General features: G+C 44.6%; 1 protein-coding gene and 1 long non-coding RNA gene across 5 annotated transcripts in view; one reads left to right on the top strand and one right to left on the bottom strand.

The window, feature by feature from the left end:
• The window catches only part of KAZN (kazrin, periplakin interacting protein), a 1379110-nt gene that overhangs the window by 102189 nt on the left and 1248990 nt on the right, over positions 1-27931 (bottom strand). The gene's annotated exons all lie outside the window — the stretch shown is intronic.
• Positions 1384-26860, top strand: LOC140504240 (uncharacterized). Of its 3 annotated transcripts, XR_011967022.1 has the most exons (7): positions 1384-1485; positions 7014-7262; positions 9675-9865; positions 19370-19447; positions 21544-21706; positions 24781-24891; positions 26406-26860. It is a non-coding gene; the product is annotated as an uncharacterized lncRNA (long non-coding RNA). The 3 variants fall into 3 exon arrangements; XR_011967020.1 differs by lacking the exon at positions 21544-21706; XR_011967021.1 differs by lacking the exons at positions 7014-7262; positions 21544-21706.

Raw genomic sequence — 27931 nt, 5'->3', positions numbered from 1 at the left:
GGGAGAAGGCCTCTGGAATCCAGGGCTCACATTCCTCTCATCACCATGACAGCGAGGGCTATAGAGCGCCAGGAGAGAAGTCATTACTGTGTTACCTGGGTGATTTTTCCATCAGGGAAAATGAGAGTGGCCCCTCCTCCACTGCCAAATGGGGCTGCCCTCATTCGAGGGGGCAGTTTCTACCACCAGATGCCTTCTGTTCTCTCTTTGCCCTCCTCCTCCCACCCCCAAGGGAGATAACCTGGCACAGACTGTGCTTCAGAAGCTTGAAGGAGCCCAGGGATGGGGTGGCTGGCGGCATTAGGGCGTACCTTAAGAAATAAAGCACAAGGTTTTGAAGCATTCCAGCAATATCCCCAGGAAACCCCTCCAGTCTGGAGCTATGTGTGGGGTTTCCATGGCAACAGCTGCCCTGCTAGGGCAAGTGCCAAGGGAATGGGAGCAGGGAATGCCTGGACAGGCAGCTCTCCTTGGTGCTCAGATTCACCCTCATTATCAAGGAGGAAGTGGGAAGATGAGGATCTGGGTTCGAATCCCAGCTCTGCCACTTACACTGTGTAACCTTTGGGTCCTCAGTATCCTCATCTGTATAATGGATTGAACTCTGGGATCCCTTCCAGTTCTAATGGAGGAGCCTATGACTTGGGTTCAAATCTCAACTCTGTCACCTGTGTGACCCTGAGCAAGTCATATAAGTTTCTGTTGTTGAGTCATTTTAGTTACGTCTGACTGTTTGTGACCCCATCTGGGGTTTTCTTGGCAGAGATACTAGAGTGGTTTGCCATTTCCTTTTCCAGCTCATTTTACAGATAAGGAAATTAAAGCAAACAGGGTTCAGTGACTTATCCAGGGTCATACAGCTAATAAAAGTCTGAGGCCAGATTTTAACTCATGTCCTCCTGACTTTAGGGCCAGTGGTCTAGTCACTGCAGCACCTAGCTGCCTCAAATAACCTCTTAGGGCCCCAGCAACCTTTTAGACTGGAAGTTGGAGAGCACATACCTGTCTGCATTGGTAGAGGGAATTTCCTCACCAAGAGATCCCTATAACTATGGCATCACAGGTCCAGTTTAAAAAAACAACAACCCTATATTATCATTATATCTGTCAAGCCTCAAACTGCCTTTTTCATGCTCATAAATATGTGCCATCTCACCCTAGCTACAAAGATCTTTCCCCAGCAAAACACGTCCCCAAACACTTCCAAGTTAGGTTTGCCAATGACAATCTGGGAAAGCTGTTGAGTGTCTCCAGATCTGGCAGCCGGCTTCTGCCCCCAGTTCTCCTCCCTAATAAACCCGATTCACTCGGGCATGTCCCATTCCACTGCAACTCCACCAGAACTATTTCCATGGTAACGGATGATGTCACACCACAGGCTGGGGCTGGGAGCACTGAATGCACATCACAGTGGGAGACCAGGTTCCCAAGGATTCCAGAGCCTGATGGAGGGTGCTGGAGAGGAAAAGAGAAGAGGAAAAAAAGGTAATTCTGTCCCCAGCTGGTAAAGGGGACAGGGGAGGTGCAAACATAGCCGGTCCCAGAAATAAGCCTGTTGTGTAACAGTGTGTCCGAATTCTTGCAGAATCTCAGTGAGAAGAGATCTTGGATGCTACCTAGTGCAATCTGTAACTACTGAGAAAGATCAATCACTAGCTCGAAATCTGAAGACCCTGGGTTCAAATTCTAACTCTGTTACTTCCTATTTGTGTGACCTTGGGCAAGTCACTTGATTCTTGTAAGCTGTCATTGCCTCTGGGAAAAAAAGGAGTGCGTGGGTTTGGACTAGGTGGCTTCCACGTTCCTTTCCAGCTCTAAATCTAGGTAGATGAATGAATGGATGAAATATTAAATGCTGACTAGGCACTAAGCAGTATGCTAAGAGTTTGGGACACCTACAGAAAACAAACCACAATCCCCACCCTCTTTAAGGAGCTTGCTCTTTAATTGGAGGAAAGGTCTGTTGCAGGGTGGATGGAAAGACCTCTCCCCCCAATGTTAAGGGTGCCTTACATGCATCTAGGATTCTTCTGTAAACTTGCTGACTAGGAATTATCCAGTCTTGGCTTGAAATCCAAATTAGGAGGGGATCCACTCCCTCTCCATTTGTTCTACCAGTCATTGTTAGGAATATTTTCCTTCTATGAGCCTAAATTTGCCTCTGCATCCTCTGCCCATTGTTCCTTTTTTCCACTTCAGCCAAGAAGAAGAAAAAGTCAGAGTACAGAATCTGAGAAATGAAAGGGACCTCAGTGACAACCTAGGCCATCCTATCCCTGAAAAAGAAAATTCTCCCTAACAAAACTAACAAATGGCCAGGTGACCTTCAGCTTCAGTGAGGAAGAAACCCAGGGTGGCCCATTTCACTTCTGGACAGCTCAAAAGTGTTAACATTAAGAGCAAAGAGAAGTGGGTACCCATCAAGTGGGGAATGAATATTACTGTGTTGTAAGAAATGATGAAAAGGAAGAATTTGCTATACAGTTACGTGACTTTTTTTGGAGTTTTGCGGGAGCCATAGACAACAAAGAATAAAGACAAGAAATGCATAAGGTATATGTATAGCACTGTATAATAATGGTCCAAACTTTACAATAAGGTACTGTAAACACCCCATAAAAGAAAAAGAAAGAATTCAGACTTCTTCTCTGGTACAAAGGGAGAGCCAAAAACTTTTATGTGGATTTTCCAGATTGCGCGGAGTGCCACATCCCTAATCCCCATGATGTGGAAGGGATAAGTGTATTTAATAATGCCAAGGGAAGTGAGTAGAACCAGGAAAACTCTGTGTCATAACTACAATGATACAAATTGAAAGGGTATTCTACGTTCCACTGAAAATGGAAATTGAACACTGGGAAGTTAAAATGACCCCACTTCCTGATTCTACCCACTGCTAGAGAGAATATCCTCAGAGATTACCTTTACTTACATATACGTATACGTACACATACGTACGCAGTTTCATATATATATAGGTATATATATCATCTTATATATAGCTATATGTATATAACTGTATAGTTACAGTATATGTAACATATACGCTACATAGCATACTATATGTAATTATAGTGTGTATATAACTATAGTTGTGTACACACACACACACAAGCGCCACGCACGCACGCATGTGCGCCTTTTTATTAACCTGTTCTCTCCTACTTTAGAATATAAGCCCCTTGAGGGCCGGCCACCTGGTCTTTGCCTTTCTTTGTACCCTCAGCACAGTGTCTACCACACAGCAAGCACTTTATAAATGCTTGTGGACTGACTGACCGAAGAAGAGCTATGAGAAGGGAGCTCCCCTACTTCTTCAAAGACATGGGGGAGTCTAATGCCTAACTTCAGTTTCTTCACCTTGTTTTTTATTCTTTGTTATAAGGGACGGAGAAGGGTATTTTGGGAAATGGAGGTGATGTGAAAACAAAACGTGTCATAAAAATGTATTTACATGTGCTGTGAATAAGTGACTTAATCACATGGGGAAGAGGAAATTAAATTTTTAAAATTTTATGTATTTATTTTTAGTTTTAAGTGTACATTTTTATAAGATTTTGAGTTCTAAATTGTTCCCCCTCCCTCCCGCCCCTTCCCCTTCCCCAACAACATGCAGTCTGATACAGGCTCTACGTATACGTTCACGTTAAACAAAGCGGAAGTTATTTTTTAAATTATTCTTTAGGCATAAGTGGTAGGAGAAAGGGTTGGGGTGGGGAGAAGACATAGGCACAGGCCAAGAAACAGCAGACAGCCACTCTTCCAAAAAGTCCGTGGCCCACAGATGCCCCTCTAGTCTCAGTTAACCCAAGATAAATTTGGACGTTATTTCTGCTATTGTCATTATTAGAGGATTTAATATTAGACAAGACCTTTGGGATCACCCAGTGCAATTCCTTTATTTTCTAGAAGGGGAGGTTGAAGGCTAGACAGGGAATCGAGTATCTTAAGGTTCCCCGGTTGGTGGGCAACAGAGAATCCTTCAAACCAGATTCTCTGACTTCAGTGTTAATACTCTTTTCACTATTCCATATTGCTTTCTTGTAAAAGCAAGTATTTCCCAGAAAGTCTGAAGCCAGGCACTCTTGAGGGGTGGGGGAACCACCCCAGTACCAGTAAAATCCACCCTTTTCCCATGAAAAAGGCCAGCTGCAGCCTTCGATAGCTGTCTGTTAGAAGGGTGTTCCCTCCAGTCCCAGCAGGGGGGACAGCCTGTCTTTCCCAGGCCACATTCCTGGCCTTGGTTCCTTCCTCCTTCCTCTAGGAATCTCCCTCCTTGTAGCCCACATGTTTGCTAAGGAAAAGGTCTCTAAAAAGCCATCCCTGGGCAGGTGACCTGGCCACATATCTCACACTGACGGGAAATGAAATATGTCTCTTCTTGTGGGTTTTCTGTTATGGGTCAGGTTTCCCAAGTTGAATGGGGGCTCTGAGCTGCTCTGACCCTTTGGATACCTTCAGCCCAGGGGTAGGGGTGAGGGATGAGTCTTCAGATGGGGTAGGGGTGGGGAGAATAGGAATAGGGAAGGTGCAGGGGATGATGGAGAGGGACAAGAGAACCATCTTTCCAAATGGCTGCTTACTCACGTAGGGGGCACTCAAGACCCCAGTTTAAGGAGGTTCTAGACACACGGATGGAGATGGGGATTTATGGTCATCCTGAGTATTGATTTATCAAAGAAGTACTAATTAATACCCCCTAATATCCACCAGAGCACAGGATGTCAGAGCTGGGATAGGTCTTAGAACAGAGAATGTCAGAGCTGGGAGAGGCCCTTAGAAAACAGAATGTCAGAGTGGGTGGGTTCTTAGAACGTAAGAATGCCAGAACTGGGAGGGCCTTAGAACATATCAGAGCTGGGAGGGTACCTCAGAATCCAAAATGTATTAACTGGCAAGGATTTCAGAGCATAAAATGTTAAGACAGAGGCTGCTTAGATTATGTCATTGTGAGGGCAGTACGGGAGTCTAGACTACCTCAGGGTCTAATCTGGGCTTGGCCAGAGTAGGTACTACTCAGTAGGTGCTTGATGGGAGCAGGTCTCTGGACTGTTAGGAGATCTCTGTAAATCCACTTACCATATGAAAGGAGGCTAGAAGTGTGTTCAGGCAGGGCAGAAGGTAAGGGCCAAGGGAACTCTGAGGTCATAACGCACTTCAGAATGGCTCCTCTGGGGACCACAATATGGATGGATTCTATCCTATGGATGGACTAGTTGGAAGAACTGGCAGCCCCTCCCTGCCCTCTCCCCAAAATGCTCATTTCTTCCTCCCTTGTCTTTTTCTGCCTAAAAGCAGAGTCGAAAGGGATACTTCTCAATAATTAGACTTCACAATTCTGGGGGTTCAATGAGTCAGTGCAGCTGAATGGGAAGGACATGAATTCAAATCCTTTTGAGGAGGCAGTTTGGTCTAACAGAAAGAACTCTCAATGCCTTGAGAGTCTGAGGATGTGGATACAAATATCCTGCACCTTCCCCACTTCTGTCTGAGTGACCCTGGGGAAGCTGCTTTACCCTCCTCTGGGCCTCAGTTTCCTCACCTGTCAAGTGAGGGAGTTGGTCTCAATCCTAGGGCCTTCCCTGGAGGTTAATTTTAGAATTACACACTTATTTACTCCTCGTCTCCCTCATTGGATTGTAAGATCTTTGAGGGCAGGGACTGTGTTTTTACCTTTCTTTGTATCACCAGAGCTTAGTGCAGTATATGCATATTACCTCTGGCCCTCACCTGTGGATTTCAGAATTATACTGCTTTGTAGCTTTTGCCTTCATTTAGATTTATTGTAGTATAATGCAAATGGGATTTGGGAGACCCAAGTTCTAGGCCAGCTGGGACCATTAACTTGCTGTGTGCCCTTGGACAGACCACTTCCCTTTTTCCTCATCATTCAAATGAGAGGAATGGAACTGGAGTGCTTTAATATGTCTCAGGCACTAGGGGGCGCCATAGTACATAGAGTCAGGTCTGGACTCAGGAAGACTCATCTCCCTGAGTTCAAATCCGGCCTCAGACACTTACTAGCTGGGTGACTCTGGGCAAGTCACTTAACCCTACTTACCTCAGCTCCCTCATCTGTAAAATGAGCTAAAGTAGAACATGGCAAACCACTCTAGTGTCTTTGCCAGGAAAACCCCAAATGGGATCACAAAGAACTGGACAGGACTGAAACTAATGAATACGACATGAAGGTTCCTTCCAGGTGTAAGCCCATAAGCCTATGATCCTTCAGTCTCTCTATAAATGCCAGTCATCACTGTTACTTTTTTAATGAGTGGACTAGAAAGTGACTTGCTGAAAGTCACACCAATTAGTCCAGGACTTTTGTCTTTTTACATTTAATTTTTATATTATTTTCTTTTTTTCTCAATTACATAAAAACAAAACTTTTTTAACATCTGTTTTTTAAACAGGACTTTTCAGGCATTCCAGCATTGATTTAGTTGCCCCTTAATATGCTGGTCTTGCCAGAGTGGGGCCCAGAACGACCTTCCCAGGCTTCAGTTTGAGGGTGGAAAGGGTGGGGGTGACAGTCTAGCTGTTGGGTCATCCCACTGTGAGCAGCCCAGTAACGGGCTGATCGTTCATTGTCCCTGGCAATGCTTGCCCTGCCTCTGTGGCCTGGAAGGGGTGGGGGTGGGGGCATCCTTTTGCCTGCATCTTCCCCTGGCAGTCCTGGATCAAACCCAATTCGAATTTCATTGTACTGCCTGACATGAAACGGGCCATTGGCTGTGATGTTTTCAAAGTTAATATAAAAGGTTATTGTTCCAGCCAGAGCACAGTAGACCAGCGATCAACTGACTGGGGGCTGCTTTACATTTTTATCAGCCAGTGCTGGATAGCATGGCAGCGTCACCTCTATGGGAGGCCTATAAACAGAGGGCTAGAAGTGGATGGAGGATTAAGAGTGAAGACCACTGCCTAAAGCTGAACCAGGTTCATAGGACCAGAGATAGAACCAGAACAAACCGTAAAGGGTCATCAAATCCAATCATCTTCTCATTTTACAGATGGGGATGTTGAGGTCCAGCCTAGGAGGCTTGCCATAGTCACAGAGAAAGTCACTGGCAGAATGAGGATGAGAGCCAAGGCCCTTTGGCTCTAAATCTAGCGCTCTGACTACTGCACCATTCTGCCTCTGGCAAGCAACCTATTTAGAAAATTCAAAGGCCCTGGAGAGGAAAAGGGATTGCTGCCCTCCTCAGTTCAGCTTGGGCCCTGAGGTTCCTTTCCCAAAGGACAACTCTGATGTTCTAAGGGTACGTAAGAATTCTTTATTCTAGGGTTTCTTCTAGCTCTGACATTCTGTGCTCTATATTCTAAGGGCCTTTCATTCTGTGTTCTAAGGCCCCTCCCAGCTCCCACATTCTAGAATCTTAGGTCAATTTTGGTAGGGGCAGAAAGGGCCAGAATAGGGACTGCAGGCTTCAGGGAGAGGGAGTTCTGTCCAGCTTCAAAATCCTAGAGCAAGTCATATTTTCATGAAGTCAGAGGGAGAAATAGAGGGCAAATGTCTTCATTCACCAAAGGCGGAGGGATGGACTTCTTTTCCTTTGGAATCCTGAAATTCCCACCCCTAATGCCCTCAGCTTCCTTCCCAGAGCATGTCACCTCAGAGTCTGATATTCTCCCTGCCTCCAGGCAGTCTGAGGAGGAAGCATCAAAGTTAACTGCCATCTGGGGTCAGGGCCACTGGAAATGGCCCCCTTTGAAGTCAAGTGAACATTCTTGCTCTATCCTCCAAATTCCTTCCCAGCCAGGCTATTAAAGAATGACTATGAAGTGCTAATAAGTCACAGATGGAGTTGTCTATCCATAGTTGAGACCACAAAGTCAATGGCTTCAGTCAAGACCGTGAGCACATCTGTAGCAAGGAGGGGGTGGGGGAAAAGGAAGAAATGGAGGAGAAAAGAGTCTGGGCAGGAAGTTACTAGAGAACAGACAGGTAAATTTGCAAAGCTGGTACAACATGGATGAAAAATAGCAGAGGCAGAAGGCTAAGCACTCCATCCATCCATATGTCCACCCATCCACCCATCCATACGTCCGGCCATCCATCCATCCACCCATACATCTGGCCATCCATCCATCCATTCGTATGTCCAGTCATCCATCCATCCATATGTCCGGCCATCCATCCATCCATCCATTCATCCATCCATCCATCCATCCATCCATATATCTGGCCATCTGGCCATCCATCCATCCATCCATCCGTCCATATGTCTGGTCATCCATCCATCCATCCATCCATATGTCCATCCATCCATCCATCCATCCATCTATCCATCCATCTATCCGTCCATCCATCCATCCATCTATCCATACATCCATACATCCATCCGTTCATCCGTTCATCCGTCCATCCGTCCATCTGTCCATCCATCCCTCCATCCCTCCATCCATCCATCCGGCCATCCATCCATCCATCCATCCAACCATACGTCCGGTCATCCATCCATCCATACGTCTGGCTATCCATCCATCCATATGTCTGGCCATCCATCCATCCATACATCTGGTCATCCATTCATCCATCCACACATCTGGCCATCCATCCATCCTTCCATCCATTCATATTAAAGGCCTACTGTATGTAAGACTCTCTATGCAGGTAGAAGATACAATGAAAGATACCATGCATGCCTTGCTTTAAATGGTCCTAGAATACAGTACCTAACTTCTATATATCACTTCTGCAAATTGCTTTACGTACCTGAACTCGTAAGAGACCATGACAATGAGGTAGGTGCTATTATTATCTTGATTTTACAGTTGAGGAAACTGAATCTCCGAGATCATGATAAAGAGACACTAGGGAATAGGCATCTGAACTCAGACACTGTCCAATTCAAGGCTCTGTTCTCCTACACATTATAATCATAGGATCACAGATTCAGAGATGGAAGGGACCTTCAAGGGCATCAAGGCCAACTTGATGTGATTTTATACCCAAGGAAACCGAGGCAAAGACAGATTAAGCAACTTGTCCTGAGTCAGACAGTTAGTAAGTGTGTGAGGCAGGATGAGAATCCAGTCTTCCTAATTCTTAAGTCCAGCTCTCTATTTCCTAACCCACCCATCTATCCCCCTGCCTCTCCAAATGGACCTTTGAGATCATCAAGTCCAGTGGGGTCAAGTTCAAATAGCAGCTCCTGTAGTATGCATATTGATTTAGAAAACTACAAATTAATATTATCCGTGTTATGTTGGATCTTTATTTATTTTGTTAAACATTTCTCAACTACACTTTAATTTGGTTCAGGGCCATGCTTAGGAAGTTTTGTTTTGTGGACTGAGGGGCCACAAATTTGACACCTCTAATCTAGGACATCCCTTCATTTTACAGAGAAGAAAACTAAGGCCCACGGAGTGGAAAGTGACTTGTCAGAGATAGTGGCACCATGGATAGAGACCTGGAATTGGAGTCAGGAAATCCTGAGTTCAAATCCAGACTCAGTCACTTCCTAGCTGTGTGACCTTGGACAAATCACTTGACCTCTGTTTGCCTCCATTTCCTTAACTGTAAAATGAGAATAGCAATGACACCTCTCTCTCAGGGTTACTGTGAGGATCAAATGAAATATCTGCAAAGTACTTAGTACACAGTGCCTGGCCCATAGTAGATGCTACATAAATACTTATTCCCTTCTCTTATTTCTCTTGTCCAGGGTAGTATCAGAGCCAGGATCTGAACTTCATTTCCAGCTTACAAATTCATGTACCCATCTATCTATCCATCATCTATTTATCCATCCATCCATTCATCCATCCATTGACCCACTCAACAAGCATGGATCAATGCCTACTATGTTTAAAGCACAGTAGCTTATATTCTATTGGAAAGAAGCAACACTTTTGGGTAAGTTGATACAAAATACAGGCAAAGCAAATACAAACTATTTTGGGGGTGGGTGGGAACTAACAACTGAGGGACTCAGAAAAGGCCTTGGGTAGCAAAGAACACTTGAGTTGAGCCTTGAAAAAACATAGGGCTGCAAAGGGGGGGACATGAGCGAATTCCAGGTATAAGGGACAAAGGCATGGCAGTGGGAAATGTAATCCATTTCAGGCAAAGAGAACAGTAGTAGTTGGGCCAGTCTGATGGGAACACAGAGCATGTGTGGTGAAGTAAGATGTGATGTATCTGAGGTTGGATGTAGCTTGTGAAGTGCCATTTCATTCTCAAGGCAGTAGGGCACTGCTGAAGTGACTTGAGCAGAATGGCAGGGTCAGATCTATGCTTTAGGGATTTCAATGTGGCAGTTGTGGTGGCTGGATTGTGTTTATTTTCCACTCTACACAAAGCTGATTCCCAGGGATGGCGGAACTCAACTTCCTCTTTCTATTAAAAGTGAGCCAGAGGAATCTCATATGGCAATTAGGGGAATATGTGTTTTCCTGGCCTCACTAGGGGAAGGGACTGGGGTCCGAGAAGAGCCCTTCTGCCTCTGAATCACAATCCAGCAGAAACTAAAAATAGGAGTAGATGGGGCTCAGGACACTTCACATTCCCTCGACACAGGAACTCTGGAAGGGACTTTCTGGAAATGAATGTTCCACAATAATCTTCTCACACAATGGGCTCTATTTTTAAAATTCTGTGTTGTTCTATGAAGTCACTCTCAGGCCTGGCTCAGAGTTCTGAGGCGCAGGGAGAAGGGCACACGTCCACCCAGTACTGAGGAGCCCCTTGGGATCAAGTCCTTTTATGTCCAGGCCATGTTGCTGGGGCTACCTCTCTGGACCCCAGCTGGAAGACGTTACCCAGATATTTAGAAGGAAGTCAGTCTCCAATCACCCTCTGATACTTCCTAAGCCTCAACTGACTTTACATAGCTACAACTCTGCCTGAGACCTTCTTCTTAAGTTGAATGAGTGGAAGAGTGAGAGAAGAGGAGGGTCAATCTGACGATCTCAGTGCTCCCACCTCTCTGCCAGTGGCTGTCTGAGTTGTCAGCCAGCCCCAGGCCAGCCAGTCAGCTGCTATATGACAGCCAATTGAAGCCACTGATGACTGGTGACTACGAACTGTTAGCACAGTCAGCTAGTGACTTTAGTGGGTTCATTTCGAGTTCTGGGGAATCTTATAAGAGCCAAAGTTTTGCATACAGCCATGACACAGGATTATTGCCCACGGGTTCACCTAGAGACACAGGTGCCCTGAAGGACTCTGTGACTGACTTGTTCTATCCCAGGACAGGGGATATGGGGCAGAGGCTAAAGTCACAGTACTGACCCCATCCAAGGTGGGTCAGCTTTCACTTAGCAGGCTGGGTAAAAACAGTGAACTCAGGTCATTTGATTTCTAGTCTGGTATGCTAGCTAGCCATCAATCACATCATCCTGTCTTCTCTAGCATGTGTATGAATTTACTCAGCTCTCATGTTTAAATACCCCTACTTGCTGGAGATTAAGGACCAGGGATTCCTCAGAGATGGAAGGATGCTCCCTTGGCCATCCAGCCCAACCCATACTTGAACAAGAACCCTCTCTACATCATACCCAAGAAAGGGCCAACCAACCTTTATCTGAAGACCTCCAGGATGAGGAATCCATAACTTCCTCAGGCAGTCCATTCTACTTCGACATGTTGGTAGGAAATATTTCCTAGCATCCAGTCTATCAGCAATTCCTGCCACTGTCTCCACTACTGGCCTCTAGAGTCCAATAGAACACTTATAACCTGTGTGACCTTGGACAAATATCAATCACCCAAAACCTCAGCTTCCTCATCTGTAAAATGAGAGGGTCAAACTAAGTCTCCAAATTCTACAGTTATAACCCCAAGTTAAGTCAAGTCAACCAGCATCTATAAAGTACAAAGATAGAGCCAGCTCCTGGCTTGAAGGAGGTCACAATCTAAGAGGGGGAGACAAAATGAAAACAAGGGGAATGAGATTTCTTCAGGTATTTGAGGACAGCAAGGAAGGGAGGGAAAAGGAGGGATTTCTATCCTCCACCCATCTTCTTCCTTTGCTTTCCAATTACCATGTTGTGGAGGAAGATTTATTTGATTGTCCACCACAGCTTAGCATGGGTCCCTAAGCTCTTCTGGTTTCTGGGGTCTCATTCAGGGCAGAAGAACTCCCTTTTACTGGGTCAAATGGTTCACTGAGTTCAAAGAGACAGATCAAAGTCCAATCATCACACACACACACACACACACACACACATACATGTAACACACATATCTGCTATAATTTTGCATTACAAAGTTTATCAGTCCTGAATGTATATTTAGTGAAAGGCTCAACTAATCTTTCATCTAATTACACTCATTAACATTTAAATGTGTAATCATTAATATCTCTGGGCATGACGGTCTAAATATTTTATAGAGATCTTAATTATGTTAGACTTCCAAATTTGACATAAAACTAACTCATTCTACCAATTAATAGGACAATGTCATTCTAGAACCCTATTAGGGCAAGTTGACTGGATTTTCTGTGGTCTGGCATGAGGATCAAGATCTCTCTCTTTAAGTCTGAAAAGTCACCAAAGATTGGAAATCATGAGATGCTTGTCCAGTTCTACCATCTTGTCTGTCCACCATAGAAAGGCTTGAGGAATGGGATGGTGGAATCTCTGGGGGTTCTTTTGGGAGTCCACCTCTCCGTGGCCCTCCCTCTTGCATAGACAGCATACGATTGTCAATGAGCCCTCAGATCTGGCTCATTTCCTAACTTGGAATCCTCGTTAGACCACAGAGACCCTCCCCTTCTGGGCCTCTGGACAGAGTCGTCTTCTTGGGTCATGGCTCTCTTGTTACTCCTAAAACAAGGGAAAGGGTTTCCCATTCTCCCCAAACTCACCTTCTCTCTCCTCTTATTCTTTTTTTCTTTTAAACAAGTCATTCTTTGCCTCATTTCTTATTGATCCCTAATCACTGAACAGGCTTTTCCTCAATCAAACTGAGATGTGTAATAGACCTTAGCTTGAAAAGGCCAAGGTTTTCCACTGCATCCTGGGCCATCTCTGTTGATCCTGATCTATATCTGGGGGCAGCTAGGGGGGTGCAGTGGATAGAGCACCAATGCAGGAGTCAGGAGGACCTGAGTTCAAATCTCACCTCAGACACTTGACACTTTCTAGCTGTGTGACCTTAGGCAAGTCACTTAACCCCAACTGCCTCATCCTGGGTCATCTCCAGTCATCCTGATGAATATCTGGTCACTGGATTCAGATGGCTCTGGAGAAGTGAGGCTGGTGACCTGCACAGCCCTCCCTCACTCAAAACAAAGTCAAGTGCAAGTCATGTCATCATTTCTCTGATGGCATGGTCTTCTTGGATGAACACACATACACACATACACACACACACACACACACACACACACACACACACACACACACACACACACACACGGCCACTGGACCCAGAAGGCTCTGGAGGAGAAAATGAGGATGGTGTCTTTGCACAGCCCTGCCTCACTTAAATCCAATTCACTTGCATGTCATGGCATCATCTTCCTGATGTCATGGTCCTCTTTAACCTTCCTCTTCTCTCCCCCTTCCACTTTCCCTCTTCTCTGTTTTCAATAACTGCCCTTCTTCAATCTTCTCCCTTTTTATTCTTTCTCTTTGTGCTCTGTCTTCCTCCTGAAACCTCTAGTCTTTCCATTACATGTCCTCATCAGCTTTCTTTTCTCCATGGTATTCAGACCCTTCCAAGAAGTCCACTCTGGGATCTCCATCTCCTGGGGTGGGGATGGGTGTGGTTAGGAACAGTTATAACAAACAAAAACTGATTCTGCCATGTGACAAAAGGAAAGGCCAGATGGATGACTGTGCTAGATTGCAAATGTTATAGGCTCCAACCTCGTGGGTGGTTAAAAAAATACAAATGCTTTCTGTCCCCACTGAAACCCAAAGGGGTGGAATAAAGCTAAATCCATGACCTAAGAGACCGAGAAAGGATTTTCTGAGAGTGAAGGCTGAGAAACATTGGAATGAGTGAGTTCATGTTTCCTGGTAGGCCTTAGGTCTTAAGTATTAAGTCAAGATTTTAGACTTCAGGGTAGGAGGCCTTGATTTTCCATCTTGGCTCTGCTCCTGAAGTTCAGACTTCAAAATCATGCCTCAGCTGCTGTCTTATACTGGGACTATTCAGCACTTGGGGCCTCATACCCATGGAACGTCCAACTACCTTCTCCAGGCTGGCCCACATCTTCCATGGTTCAGTGCCTCTGGGGTCTTCCATTCTGCAGAAGGGCCCAGACTTTATTCTTGGCCCTGCTTGACTCTGGACTTGAAGGCCACATCCTATGGCATAATTTCTCTTCTCCTCCGTTCCCTTTTTGGCTCCTTTTTTGTGGTATTGTCTTTCCCCATTAGATCATAAGCTCCATGAAGGCAAGGGCTATCTTTTTGTCTCTACTTTCACCCCCAGTGCTTAACACAGTAAAGGCTTAAAATCCTGATTTCCTTCCTTCCCTCCCAATGCTACCATTTAACTGGCTATGTGACCATTCACTTAGTAACTCTCAGCTACAGTTTATATCTGAAAAATGGGTATAATGATTTAAAAGTTTTTTTCTTATTTTTATTTTAAACTTAAGCATCAAATAAAATGGGCATTTTCTTACACAAAGAAAAGAAAAATAAGACTATACACTAAAACTGTAGGTCTCTATTATATATATCTCACTTTTCTTTTAAAATATATGATAGGAAAAAATAAAATATATGATAGGTTCCACGTTGTCTTATTTGTGATTGCTTCTGGCATTCTTTCTGTTCTTTTCAGGGCATTTTCAATAAAGATGCCTTAATACATTTTTTCCCCTTGATGCTCTATATCTATATCCCTCTCCCCAGTCTTCCAATTAAAAGAAAACCCAAATTCACAAATAAGCACGTTCAAGAAAAACAAACACTCCCATCGGCCTTGTCTGAAATGTACATCTTATTCTGTTTCTTGAGTTCATCCTTTGCTTCTCTGTCAAGTGAAAATGGGTACAGTCATTCCGGAACTGCAGACACTTGGGGGTTCTTTTTGTGAAAATGCTATTGAGCAACTGGTGGTGCAGTGCACAGAGCACTAAACCTGGAGTCAGGGAGACAAGAATTCAGATCTAGCCTCAGACACTTCCTATCTGTGTGACCCTGAGCAAGTCACTTACCGTTGGTTTGTTCCAGTTTCATCATCTGTAAAATGAGGCTAATAACAGCACCCACCTCCCAATGAGATATCTGTGAAGTGCTCAGCACAGTGCCCGCTACGTAGTAAGCTCTATGTAAATGTTAGTGGGATTGCTTTTGCCTTTGTACCTTCAATGCCTGCCACAGTGCCTGGCATACAGCAGCCATTTATAGCGTTATTATCTTCGAATCTGGCTACCTCCTACCATTCCCTCCCTGACTAAACACACCTGTTGTTTTCCCTTGGCAGGTGGGTGGCCAGGGTGCTCCTTTCACTCACCATTCTGTGAGTTTCTCTACTACTTACTAGTTGTGTGACCTTGAGCAAGTCATTATAATTCTCTAGGTTTTATTCTCCTCTTCTGTAAAAACAGAAAGTGATGGATTACTCCATTGTTGCTTCAGTCTTGTCCAACTCTCTGTGATGCCAATTTGGGGTTTTCTTGGCAGAGATACTGCAATGCTTTTGCCATTACCTTCTCTAGCTCATTTCACAGAGGAGAAAACTGAGACAAACAGGGTTCACAAAGCTAGTAAGTATCCGACACCAGATTTGAACTCTTGAAGGTGAAGTCTTCCTGATTCCAGGCTTTACACTCTTATCAACTGTGCCATTGTACCAGGCTGCCCGCACCAGCTCTAAAGCCTTGCTACAGTGTGCTCAGCCTACAAAAATGCTGACTTGGTGAGTGGTATCTATTTATTATTAGTAAAATGATTATATATTAAAAAGACAAAAGGCATCTGATCTCTCACAGGGGTAAAGAAGGGAATGATTTCCTGTCCTGTCCTCTTGATCGAAAACAAAACAAAACCCAACAACAACAAAACTGAGAACTCAGCCAGTAACAGCTTGAATAAGGAGTAGGGGTAGGGACTGGCAGAAGGAGGGAGGAAGGCTTTGGGACAGTTGCTGTGGGAACAGAGGAAGACCTGCTGCTGCTGCTGCATCTCCACATCCCCCCATTCTCATCTAAGCCCAAAGTTGAGTGGCTAACGATGGCTAACATTTATATACCACCTACTATGTATCAGGCACTGTGCTAAGCACCTTACAAATTTTATCTCATTGGATCCTCACAACAACCCTGGGGAGGCAGGTACTATTACCCACATTTTACAGATGAGGAAACTGACTTGCCCAGGCTCACCCAACCAGGAAGTGCCAGTGATGGGGTTTGAACTCTGGTCTTCCCATCTCCAGGTTCGGCACTCTGTCCACTGCACCACCAGCGACCCTGTGAACTCCACTACCGAGTCAAGATTAGAACCCAGGCATCCTGCCTTCTAGTTCAACACTCTAATAGGCCATTCTGCTGATGGTAGCAAAGATCAGTGCTTAGATTCCTAGACTCGGAGTCAGGAAGACCTGGGTTTAAATTCCACCTTGTTCTGTGGCCTTGGGAGCCTGTTTTCTCATCTCTAAAATGGGATTACAAATCCCTGCGGTGTCTTTGTCAAGGTACTTTGCAAATTTTAAAAAGCTACAGAAATGTCATTTTGAAATTTGCTGCTCTTCTTGTAATTCCATCACTGTCCTGGGGGTATTATCATTTCCTGGGAACCAGATGGGGCAGTGGGGAAAGTACTGGATTTCGAATGAGGAAATTGACATTTGAATTCTGGGCTTTGGACACATAACTTAGCCACTCAGGGCCCGTTTCCCTCATCTGCCAAATGAGGAGACTGATTCCATCTTTAAGGTCCATTTCAGCTCTAAACCTATGTTCCCAAGGTCCTCTTGGCATCAGCTTACAGTGAGTTAGTTCATGGAGAGAAGTCCCCACAGAAAGAGGTGAGATGCCTGGATGCTTTCTCAGCCAACCAGACTGCCTTGGTCCCTAGTGCCCACATGGAGCACCCAGGATGAAGAAGGAGATGCAGGTGGTTGGAGGAGCCAGTGCAGCAGCTTCAAGGTGGGTTTTTCAGGCCCTTTTGGGCCTGGCTCCTCACCTGGAGACAGTCAGAACACTTCAAAGGCTGTGCCTGTCAGAGCTTCTCTGGGAATGATAGAAACTGATAAATCTTTCAGGAGAAAAAAAAACCTCATGCAAATCGAAGCCTGAGAGTTTAATAGGCAGCGGCAATCAGATTCGTTAGCAAGCAGTAATGTGCAGGAAATGAAGAGATGGGAGCTGTGTTCCTAAACAACCTCCTCACGCTTTAGAATTATCCACTTTACACAGCCCATTAAACATCTGTCAGAAACCGCAGTGGAGATACCTGCCCATCAGGCCGGCAGAGGTATTGCTGACTCCCTGCCACACTGTGGTGTGCAGCCTGCTCTGCATCCTCCCCCAAGGCTGCATGGGACTGACAAATTCGGTCAGGCAGTCGGTCAACAAACACTTATTAGCATCATGGCATGGAATTGTTTTTTTGCTTAGGATCCTAAACCCTGAGGATATAAATAAAGGGCAAAGCCACGGACCTTGCCCTCACAGAGCAGCATGGATGAAAGCAGACTTCCGTGCCTTCAAAGCCTAATGTGAATACCACCTTTTCCAGGAAGCCTTCCCTGCCCTCCTTCTGACTCCCCTTGAATTCCTCCTAGCACTTTGAGTGGGCTTCTCCTTGGCCCTTGTGTTATTTTCCCTTATTTATCGTGGTTAATGGTGTGTTCAGATTCTCCTTCCTGCCCATCAGACTGCAAATCTGCAATCCTGCCAATATTTACTAATCACCTACTAAGTCCAAGGTACTAAAAGGTTCATCGGATCTTGGTTCTGGAGCTGGAGAGGACCATAGAGGCTGTCTGGTCCAATACCTCCTCATTTGACAGATGAGGAATCTGAGGCCCTCAGAGAAGTGACTTGTCCAAGGTCATAATATTAGCCAAAGTCCTAGGGAGGAATTGAACAGAGGTCCCCTGACTTTGGAGCCAGGGCCCTTCACACTGCGCTGGGCTGCCTCTTAAGAGTTTGGATTCCTATTCAAATGCTCTTTTATCAACTTTCCATCATATCTCCCTCTCTGTCGAGGTCTCTCTCTCTCTCTTATATCTATCATCTATCTATTAACTATCTATCATTATCTATCAACTGGCCAGTAAGTGTAAGGCGGCTTCAGAACCAGGAAGACCTAAGTTCAATCCTGCCTGATATCTATTGGTTGTGTCACCGGGAGCAAGTCACTCAACATCTTAGTGCCGTGGGCAACTGTCCCTGTCGCCAAGTTGCAGAGAAGATGGCCGATCTCACTAGTAGAGGGAGTTTCTTCCTTCAGAGAGTTGCTATCCCACCAAAATCAAGAGTGCAGTCCCACTCTTCCACGTGCCCAGCACTGTGCTGGTTACTGGGCACACAAAGAGAACAGAAAAACAACCTTCCAAGAAGTTTACACTGGGTTGGGGATGACAACATATAAATAAATGAAGCAGCTGGTGGCCTAATGGACAGAGTCCTGGGCTTGGAGTCAGGAAGTCCTGAGTTCAAATGTAGCCCCAGACCCTTCCTGGCTGTGTCGCCTTGGGCATGTCCCTTGTCTTCCATCTGCTTCAGTGTTCTTAACTGTAAAAGGGCGACAACAATAACATCTGCTTCCCAGGATTGTGAAGATAAAATGTGGAAAACACTTTGCAAACCTTAAAGTGCCACATAGATGTTAGCTCTTATTATTATATAATATATTACATTTTAATATGTTATTATTAGCTATTAGGCAGCTGGTGGCACAGTGGACTGAATGCTATCTAGAAGACCTAAGCTGAAATCCACTCTTGGACACTTCCCAGCTGTGTGACCTTGGACAAGTCATTTGTCCTCTGCCTGCCTCAGTGTCCTCATCTGTAATGTGGGGATAGTAACAGCACCTGCCTTGTGAGGATAAATGAGACATTTGTGAAAGCTCTTGGCGCAGTGCTTGGTATACAGTAGGCTCTATGGAAATGCTTAAAGCATATACAGCATTTATATAAGGTTGCCAAGGAAGGAGGGCTGGAACAAGATACTGAATTCTTTGCATTCAAACTGAAATTACCCAGCTTCCTTGGGTGATCCTCTTTCCCTGAATGGGGGCTGTGGGTGGTGTTACCTGAGAGGAGCGGCAGGCTGGGGCTTGCTTGAGGGCCCTGGGAGGTTTCCCAGGCCTCAGTCTCCTTGGTGAAGGGCTAGGGTGGGGGTGGGGGATGGAAGGAAAGAACTGAGAGAGAGGCACTGACAGATGGTACCTGCAGTCTGAGTCTATGGTAAATATTGTAATGTTTTGTGTCATCTATCAGTCAACAAAGATGCCTGGAGCTCCAAGGAGGAAGCCCAGCCACGTGGGAGCAACCTGCAAACAGGCAGAATGTTTTCAGGTAAAGGGAATCCCAAAGGGCAAAAAGGGCAAAAAGCTTCTGGAAAATGGCGATAAAGTCTCTGTATCTTGGCTTTCTCCTCTGGCCCCTTGAGTGTGCCCCCCATCTTCCCGCCCCCAGGGGAGGGGAAAAGAGAGGAGGGAAGCAGAGAAAAGAGAGGGAAGAGGAGAGTGGAGGAAAGGAGAAAGGAGGGGACAAGAGGGAAGGGGAGAAAGTAGGGGACAAGAGGGAAGGGGAGGAAGGGGGAGGAGGGGAGAGGAAAAAAGAGGGTAGGGGAGGAATAAGCATTAATTAAGCACCTTGCAGATCTTTCTGTCCACACCTAACAAGTATTGGGTGAGTCCAACTGAAATACATCCTGTTCTCTCTGGCATTTAGGGGTCAGCTGTTAACAGAGCAGCAAACTCACCACATGTACAGTAGTCTCATACATTGAAATGCTGGTTTGTTAAAGGCTTGCATTTTCTATATTCCTTTTCCTGAAAAGGAAAGGGGCACTGTGGCCCTTCTCCAGGAGCCAGGCAGCACTCAGTACTGGGTGACAAGCTTATTAGGGAAGTAAGCAGCAGCTGGCAGTTCTCTTGGCATAACAGAATGAATAACAAGTACCAGAACTTGGAGTCAGGGGACCTGTGTTCAAATCGAGACTCCCCAGTTTGCTACCTTGAACAAGTCACTTAGTCCTAACACTTAGTATAGTGCCTGGCACACAGTAGGTGCTTATTAAATACTGACTGATGGATTGGCTGACTCAGTCTCTTTGGGCCTTTGTTTCTCTCTTATAAAATGAGGTAGGCGGAATGTAATCAAAAAGAAAGGCTGTAAAATGATAAGGACCAAGCTTGGCCCTAAAGAAGAGACAGGAGGAGGCAGCTGTGGCCCATCCTCCCTAGTCTTTGCAGAGGTGGGGGTTTATGGGTGCAGAACACTGTATATCATGTTAGACTTGTCCAATGTAGTGCTTAGTTTTGCGGAACCTTCCCCTCCTCATTTTGAATTGCTTGTTATAAGGGGTGATAATTAAAGCTTGAAGTATATGTGATATAAAAACAAAAGATACTGAACATATTTTTCAAGAAAAACGCAAGTTAATTGAGATGTTTAGATGTTGTGACATCTAAAAAACTGTCCTGATAATTAGCTCAAAGAAATGCCAAGAATGTGAGAATTTTCAGCCCTAAGCCAATTTGAGCTGGGGGTGGGTGGGTGGCTGAATTTTTGCTCTGGGCAGCCCCCTTCAATGACAGGGCACAGGTACCCACCTACTCTTCCTAAGGGTAGGGCCAGCCTCTCCTGCTGCTACTTTATAACCAGCAGGCCAAGTCAAGGAGGCCTGCCAAGAATGTAATTAAATACCTAAGACTGACAGCCACAACTTATCCTAATTAACCGGCAGATTTAGGGATCTTAATGATTTACAGAAAGGACTCCCTTTAAGCTTAGTAAAACTGGCTGCCTGAGAATGCCTCAGGGTAGGGGTGAGGGTGCAAATCCCCAAACATCTCCTTCAGACCAAAAGCTGGAAAAGAAAATGCTTCTGGGAATATATAGCTTGTCATTACATTACCCATGTGGTCATGAGATGCCCATGGGCATGGAGGGGGTGCAGTTTACTCCTGTATATATTTTTGTTTCTTGGTCACCCATATTTTCCCAACATATCCCCCTCCCCTTCCAGAGAGTCAGTTTTTACAACAAAAGGGGGGGGGGGACAGAGAACTTAACAAATCTAATGAAAAAGTCCGATTCTATGTTCAATATTCCATGCCCATAGTCCCCTTGCTCTGTGAAGAAAAGGGGGGTGAGGGTGACAGAGTGAAAATGAGTGAAAATCTTTATGTAAAGGAACTAAATTGGGAGTCAGAGGATCTGTGTTCAATCTGTGTTAAGTTCTGCTACTTAACTCTCTGTGTGACCTTGGACAAATCAATTTTTCTCTCTGGGTCCAAGTTCCTTTATATGTAAAATGAGGGATTAGGGGTTCTTAAACCGTGGTTCAGGAACTTAAAAAAAGTTGCTAACTGTATTTTACTATAATTGGTTTCCTTTGTAATCCAATCTATTTTATTTTATGCATTTAACCACATGATTCCCAGAAGGTGTCCATGGGCTTCTCCAGACATCCCCAAAGAGAACCAGGACAAACACAATGTTAAGGATCCTTGGACTTGATGCACTCTAAATTCTTTCCAGTTGGAAATCCTAGCAGTTGCACTAGCCTGCTGATGCCATATTCTTCACAAAGGAAAGGGACTATAGGTAAAGAACACTGACTACATTACTGTGTTTGTTAGTTTTGTCAAAACTTCCCCCTCTGTCCCCCTTTCTCTTTGTAGTAAAGGACGGATCTTTTGGCGGGGGGGGGGGATATATATCAAGAAAGAAAATATATCATAATTTTATTTAGGTAAAAAAAATTTGTCTGCTGAGGTTATGGAAATGTTCTGGTAAAACCTCTTCCAAAGCCTCAGGTGCATCTCTCAAGAACTGAAGGGGACCTTACAGGTCTTCCCACCCCATCCTTTTACAGATGAGAAAGATTAAATGACCTTCCAAGGTCAAGCCCGCAGCAAGTCAGCGTGTTGAGATTCAGATTCATGGCCAGTGACTCTTTTGTGCCATCTTGACTCTGAGTATCCTAGCAAGGCCTGGATGATGATAACTTGTTGGAGATTGGTAAAATGGGGATTCTAGTTCTGAGAAGCAATGGCCAAGAGGACCTTGAAGAATCATTCTCCCAAATCTGAGATGGCTATTCAGTGGAAATAGAAGAGAAAAAAGGGGTACCTGGCAGCAGGGACAAGCCTTGTTTTACCCCACCCTCCTCAGGCCTGTGCTGCTACTCCTGGGCTTTCAAGGGTTCTGTTTGCTCTTCAAGGGCAGAGACCAGATTTAGCTAAAGAACGGCTGAGACCAAGCAGCCCCATTGGCCATGGGGAATTTTATCAGAGCCAGAGGGTTGAGTCAAGAAATCTTATCCCCCAATTTTCAAGACGGGGGAGGAAAACCCAAATGGAAAAACATAACCTCTGTCTAGAGCTCTCTCTGAACCTCTACATCTCCCTGCTGGCTTTGTTCTCAGGTCCATGTAGCTGCGTGGTTAATTAGCTAGGAGACCCAGAACCTGAGGATTCAAGGGTTGAGAGCTAAGGGGGCCCCTGGAGAGCATGTGGTCCAGCTCTCTCATTCTGCAGGTCAGGGAAAAAACCCATGGCTTTACAAAGGAGGCTGGTCCCCACGTCTGGAATGTGCTCTCTTTCTCATTTCTACCTCGGAGAATACTGCAGTGGGGGCACCTGCTACACAAGACCTTTTCCAATCTCCCAAGTAATTAAGTGTTCTTTCCTTCTCAAATCAGAACATGATACACAAACAGATACACATACACAAACATGATCTGCTACATTATGTGAGTGACTTCCATATTTCTCTCTCTGAGTGTGGAAGGCATTTTGCCTTGAGGTCCACCATTGGGATTTTTTTTTTTTTTTTCAGAAGTTCTTGTGTTATTACAAAAATCTAAGTCTACCAGAAAAAGCTCTCACACACTGTGGTTGTTGCTGTGCATAAAGTTCTCCTGGTTCTGCTCCTTTCACTCAGCATCAGGTCATATAAGTCCTTCCAGGCCTCTCTGAAGTCTTCTTGTTCATCATTTCTTATGGCACAATAGTACTCCATTACATTCATATACCATAATTTATTCAGCCATTCCCCAATTGATGGACATCCCCTTGACTTCCAGTTTTTGGCAACTACATAGAGTGCTGCTATAAATATTTTTGTACATGTGGGACCCTTTCCCATTTTTATGATCTCTTGGGGATATAGTCCAAGTAGCGATATTGCTGGGTCAAAGGGTATGCACATTTTTGTAGCCCTTTGGGCATAGTTCCAAATTGCTCTCCAGAATGGTTGGATGCGCTCACAGCTCCACCAACAATGAATTAGTGTTCCAACTCTCCCACATCCTCTCCAGCATTTATCATTTTCTTGTTCTGTCATGTTTGCCAATCTTATAGGTGTGATGTGGTACCTCAGAGTTGTTTTGATTTGCATCTCTCTAACCAATGGTGATTTAGAGCATTTTTTCATATGATTATAGATAGCTTTAATTTCTTCCTCTGAAAATTGCCTGTTCATATCCTTTGACCATTTATCAATTGGGGAATGGTGTTCTTTCCTTCTCGAAATTACTTGGTATTGACTTAACTGTGAAGCTACTGAGCAGGGGATAGAGAGCTGGTGTTGTAGCTAGTAACACCTGAGTTTGAATTCTACCCCAGATTCGTATGAGTCCCTAGTTTCAAGAAGCTTATAATCTTATCAGGAGAGACAACATGTGTGTATATGTATGTGTGTATATATACAAAGAGATAGACACAGAGAAACAGAGAAAGGGAGACACAGAGAGAGAATGGTGAGGGAAAGAGAGACGGAAAGAGGAAAAGAGAAAAGGAGAGGGGGAAAGAGGGAGGAGAGAAACAGAATGGGAGAGGAGAAGAAAGGAAAGGGGGAAGAGAGAGAAAGAGAGAAGAAAGAGAGGGGAGAGGGAGACAGAGACAGAGTGGAAGAGGAGAGGAGTGGGGAAGGAAGGGGAGAAAGACAGAGACTTACTACAGCGCTAATTTCCCTGCACATGGAACTCTCAGATGAGGAAAAAATTCCCTCTACTAAGGGAAGCTGGCACTGTTCCTGGTCCCATCACCTGTTAACGTTTTCCCCTCTGAGATTACTTCCCATCTACTAGGTATATATGTTACATTTACCTAGTTACTTACATGTTATCTCTCTCATTAGTCTGTGAACTCCTTGACAGTAAGTTTATGCTTTTACCTTTGTATTCCCAAGAGTTTAGTATACAGCCTGGCACATAGTAAGCAATGCTTGTTGACTGACTGAACCATATCTCCACAAGCAGTTATGGGATACACTTAGGGGATACGGATTTTAGCTATTTCATTATTATAGGGAATTCCCTCTACCCACATAGGTCAGCACCTTCTCAGTAAAGACCACAAAGTCTTAAGGGGCATGAGGCAGGAGTCAGATAAAAATGGAATGGGGAACACTTGACAAAATACACAAAAATACAAAACAACATAGATAATGTTAACTTGTGGTTTTCTAAATCGATATAGGGCTGCAAGGATCCATTTCTGTTTGAGTTGGACACCAGTGGCCTTAGCTACCGGAAGGAAAAGTAATGGCACAGCCACGATGTGTCAGAGGCATGGCTTGAACTCAGATATTCTTGACTAGATCTTTAGCCATTACACTGTACTTGCCTCTTACATTTTTTATTATAGTTATTATTTCTTTTTTGTTGTTTCAAGCTTTCACTGCTATTCCTACCTGCATCTGACAAAGTAACACCAGAGAAGACAAGCAGCCTCCTATGTACCAAAGCTATGTACCAAAACTATGTACCAGGACATCAGGCACAGGTGATTGCTAGAAGGGCTGGCCTCTAGAATAGGCCTTGGGGTCTTTGAGAGAGCGAACATGGTGAACAGTACTTTGGCAAAGAGTGAAAGTTGGGTGTTTATTTCACCGAGTAGTTACAGGGCATGTTTTGGTTTTTTTTCGATCAAAAACCAGGTCCTATTGGGACAAATTAATCAAACTGAAAGAGTATCATGGCCATCCATCAGCAAGGTGTTCTAGGTTGGGGTCTCGGAGCACTGGCAATTGGGTACCAAGAGAATACAGAATGCAATTACACACTGGCCGCAGTCCATGATGATAAATTCCCAGGGACTCTTTCAAACTCCTTCCTTGGGCTAGAATTTTGATAGGCTGAGCACTGCTTAGAAAAGTAATAACAACTTGAATTTCTATCTTTACAAAAAGCACTTTACCAAGTGTTTTCCACACAATGAGTCTACCAAATGGGCCGTGCAGGTTGGATTGTCCCCACTTTGCCAAGGAAGATATTGAGCCTAGAAAAGTGACTCGCTTATGGTCCCACATCCAAGTGCTCCTTCCCATATACCAAATTAGAAACATATTGCTCACAGACCTATTATTGGATGAGGAAGCATGTTGTAATGGAGACAGAGCAGCATTTGGAGCTAGAGAAAATTAAGTTCAAATATCACTTTTGAAGTTTCTTAGCTATTTGAGCCTGGGCAAGTCACTTTACCTCAGTATTCTCCTCTGTAAAATGAATGGGAATCTATCTGCCCTAAACTCATGGGATTTAGTGCTCTAGGCAGAGTCCTCTGTAAAACTGAGAGTTCTTGGTTAGTATCAGTTCTCATCACCATCATCATCACTATTCCTGTGACAGAAAGGGATGTTTAGTGTCTAGTGATGAGACCTCAAAGACTAATCCACCAGCTGCCTCTATAAACTACACTGTGCCCACAGAACTCAAAACTAGATGCAATTAAGCATTGAAGCCTGACATCCAGGATAAGAAATGGCCAGCACTGACTTCTTTAAGTACCTCAGGCCTAGGGATGTTCTTGTTGAATCAATGTGATCTTGCCACCCCATCCCCTCCCCCCACAAAATAACCTGAAGCCAAATGAAATATTGGAAAAAGGGATGCAGAGTTGAAGGACCTGGGTTGAAAACTCAGCCCTTCCATTAACAACTTGTGTGACCTTGGGCAAGTCACTCCCCTATCACTGAGTCCCAGTTTCCTTGTTGGTAAAATGAGGGGATTTCGGGGCATAGAGCACCAGGTCTGGAGAATACAGTCAGGAAGACCTAAATTCAAATCTGGTCTCAGATACATATTAGCTGTGTGACCCTGGGCAAGTCACTTCACCCCATTTGCCTCATTTTCTCATCTGTAAAATGAGCTGGAGAAAGAAATGGCAAACCACTTCAGGATCTCTTTGAAGAAAACCCCAAATGGGAACACGAAGAGTCAGACATGACTGAAACAAATGAACGATAAAACGAGGAGATCACGTTTACCCTCACGTTTACCCTTTCAGCTATAATCTAGGATCCGAGAATTCTCCCATTGAGTCCTGAGTTCTTCTTAAGCGAAGTAGACTGTACCAACTTCAAGGAGAGACTGTTTGCTCTGGGACTTATTTAAAGGACTTCCTGAGACTTATAGCTGGCTTTTTCCACTGGTACTCATCTGCTGCACATCCAATTAACAGGCAAGCATAGCTTCCGATTGAATCTCAGCTACTAACCTGCATGACTTCTGGGACTTAGAGAGGGTTGGACCAGGTGATGTTTAGGATCCCAGATCTTTTAGCTCTGATATTTTAAAGGCAGCTAGACATGGTAGTAGGTAAGAGTGTTGGACCCTATAGGAGATAGGCAGGTCTTGCCTCAGATACTCACTAGTTGGACAGGTCACTTTAATCTCTCCGTGCCTCAGCTTCCTGTAAAATGGGTATAATGACAGCACCTATCTCTCAGGGTTGTTGGGAAGACAAAAACTGTTGTGAGTTAATATTTATAATAATATAAATAATGAAATATAATCATGTAAATAATTATTACAAATAAATTTGTAATAACATAATATTTGTAAATAGATTTGTAAGCCTTAAAGTGCCCATAAAAGGCTAGTTAGTAGTCATAGTAGTTTATATTTAATGGTTAGTACTTTTCATTTCAGATCTAGCACTCTCTATAACATTCTACGTTGTAAAGTCCCTTCTAACTTTGACATTTTGCTTTCTTTTCTTTTCTTTTTTTTTTTGGTAAGACAATCAGGGTTAAGTGACTTGTCCAGGGTCACACAGTCAAATAAGAGTCAAGTGTCTGAGGCTGGATTTGAACTCAGGTTCTGACTCCAGGGTTGGTGCTCTATCCACTGTGCCACCTAGCTGCCTCTGACATTCTGTTTTCTAAGGACCCTTCCAGCTTTTGACGTTCTATGTTCTGAGGCCTTTCTAGCTATCATGGTCTATATTCCAAGGGTCCTCCTAGTGCTGACATTCTGTGATCTAGTGAAGGGCCCTTACAGACTCAAATCCTACAGTCCCACTGGATTGGTCTGCGAGAGATGGTCCTCCCTGGTTACATGGAGAGAGAAGAAGATTAGGATTTCAGTTTTATCAGTCCAAACAACAAGGGGAGAGAGCAGAGGGAAGAAACCATTTCCTGCCCTAAATCACGAGCTAACATTTTAAAGAGTTCTCATATTCCTCCCCAGAGGCAGTTGTGAGGAAACACTGTCTATTGAAGTGAGGCTGGCCACGTGTGTGGGGACCTTTGCTCTGAGAGGAGGCGAGTTTCCAGGGCTGGCAGAGGGAGGTGGAGTTACAGCAGGCCTAGGGGGTTGCTACAGCAACCAGGAGCCCTGGGTTTGGAATCGGTTGCATTCCGGGTCCCCAAGAAGTGAAGGATGAACACGCCATGCTGCTATCCTCCACCCTCATTTCCCTCCACATCAGAAATTTCCTCTCCCCCAACCAAGAGATCTGAAAGGACCCAGAGGAAAAAAACAAGCAAACAGGTGATTTTTTTATCTACAGCTGCTGGCAGGTCTCTTGAGCCATATCCTAG

This window comes from Notamacropus eugenii, chromosome 5, assembly GCF_028372415.1.
Source record: "Notamacropus eugenii isolate mMacEug1 chromosome 5, mMacEug1.pri_v2, whole genome shotgun sequence".
NCBI classification, from domain to species: domain Eukaryota; kingdom Metazoa; phylum Chordata; class Mammalia; order Diprotodontia; family Macropodidae; genus Notamacropus; species Notamacropus eugenii.
The sequence above is the reverse complement of the archived record's forward strand: the minus strand, read 5'-3'. Positions and strand labels throughout refer to the sequence as shown.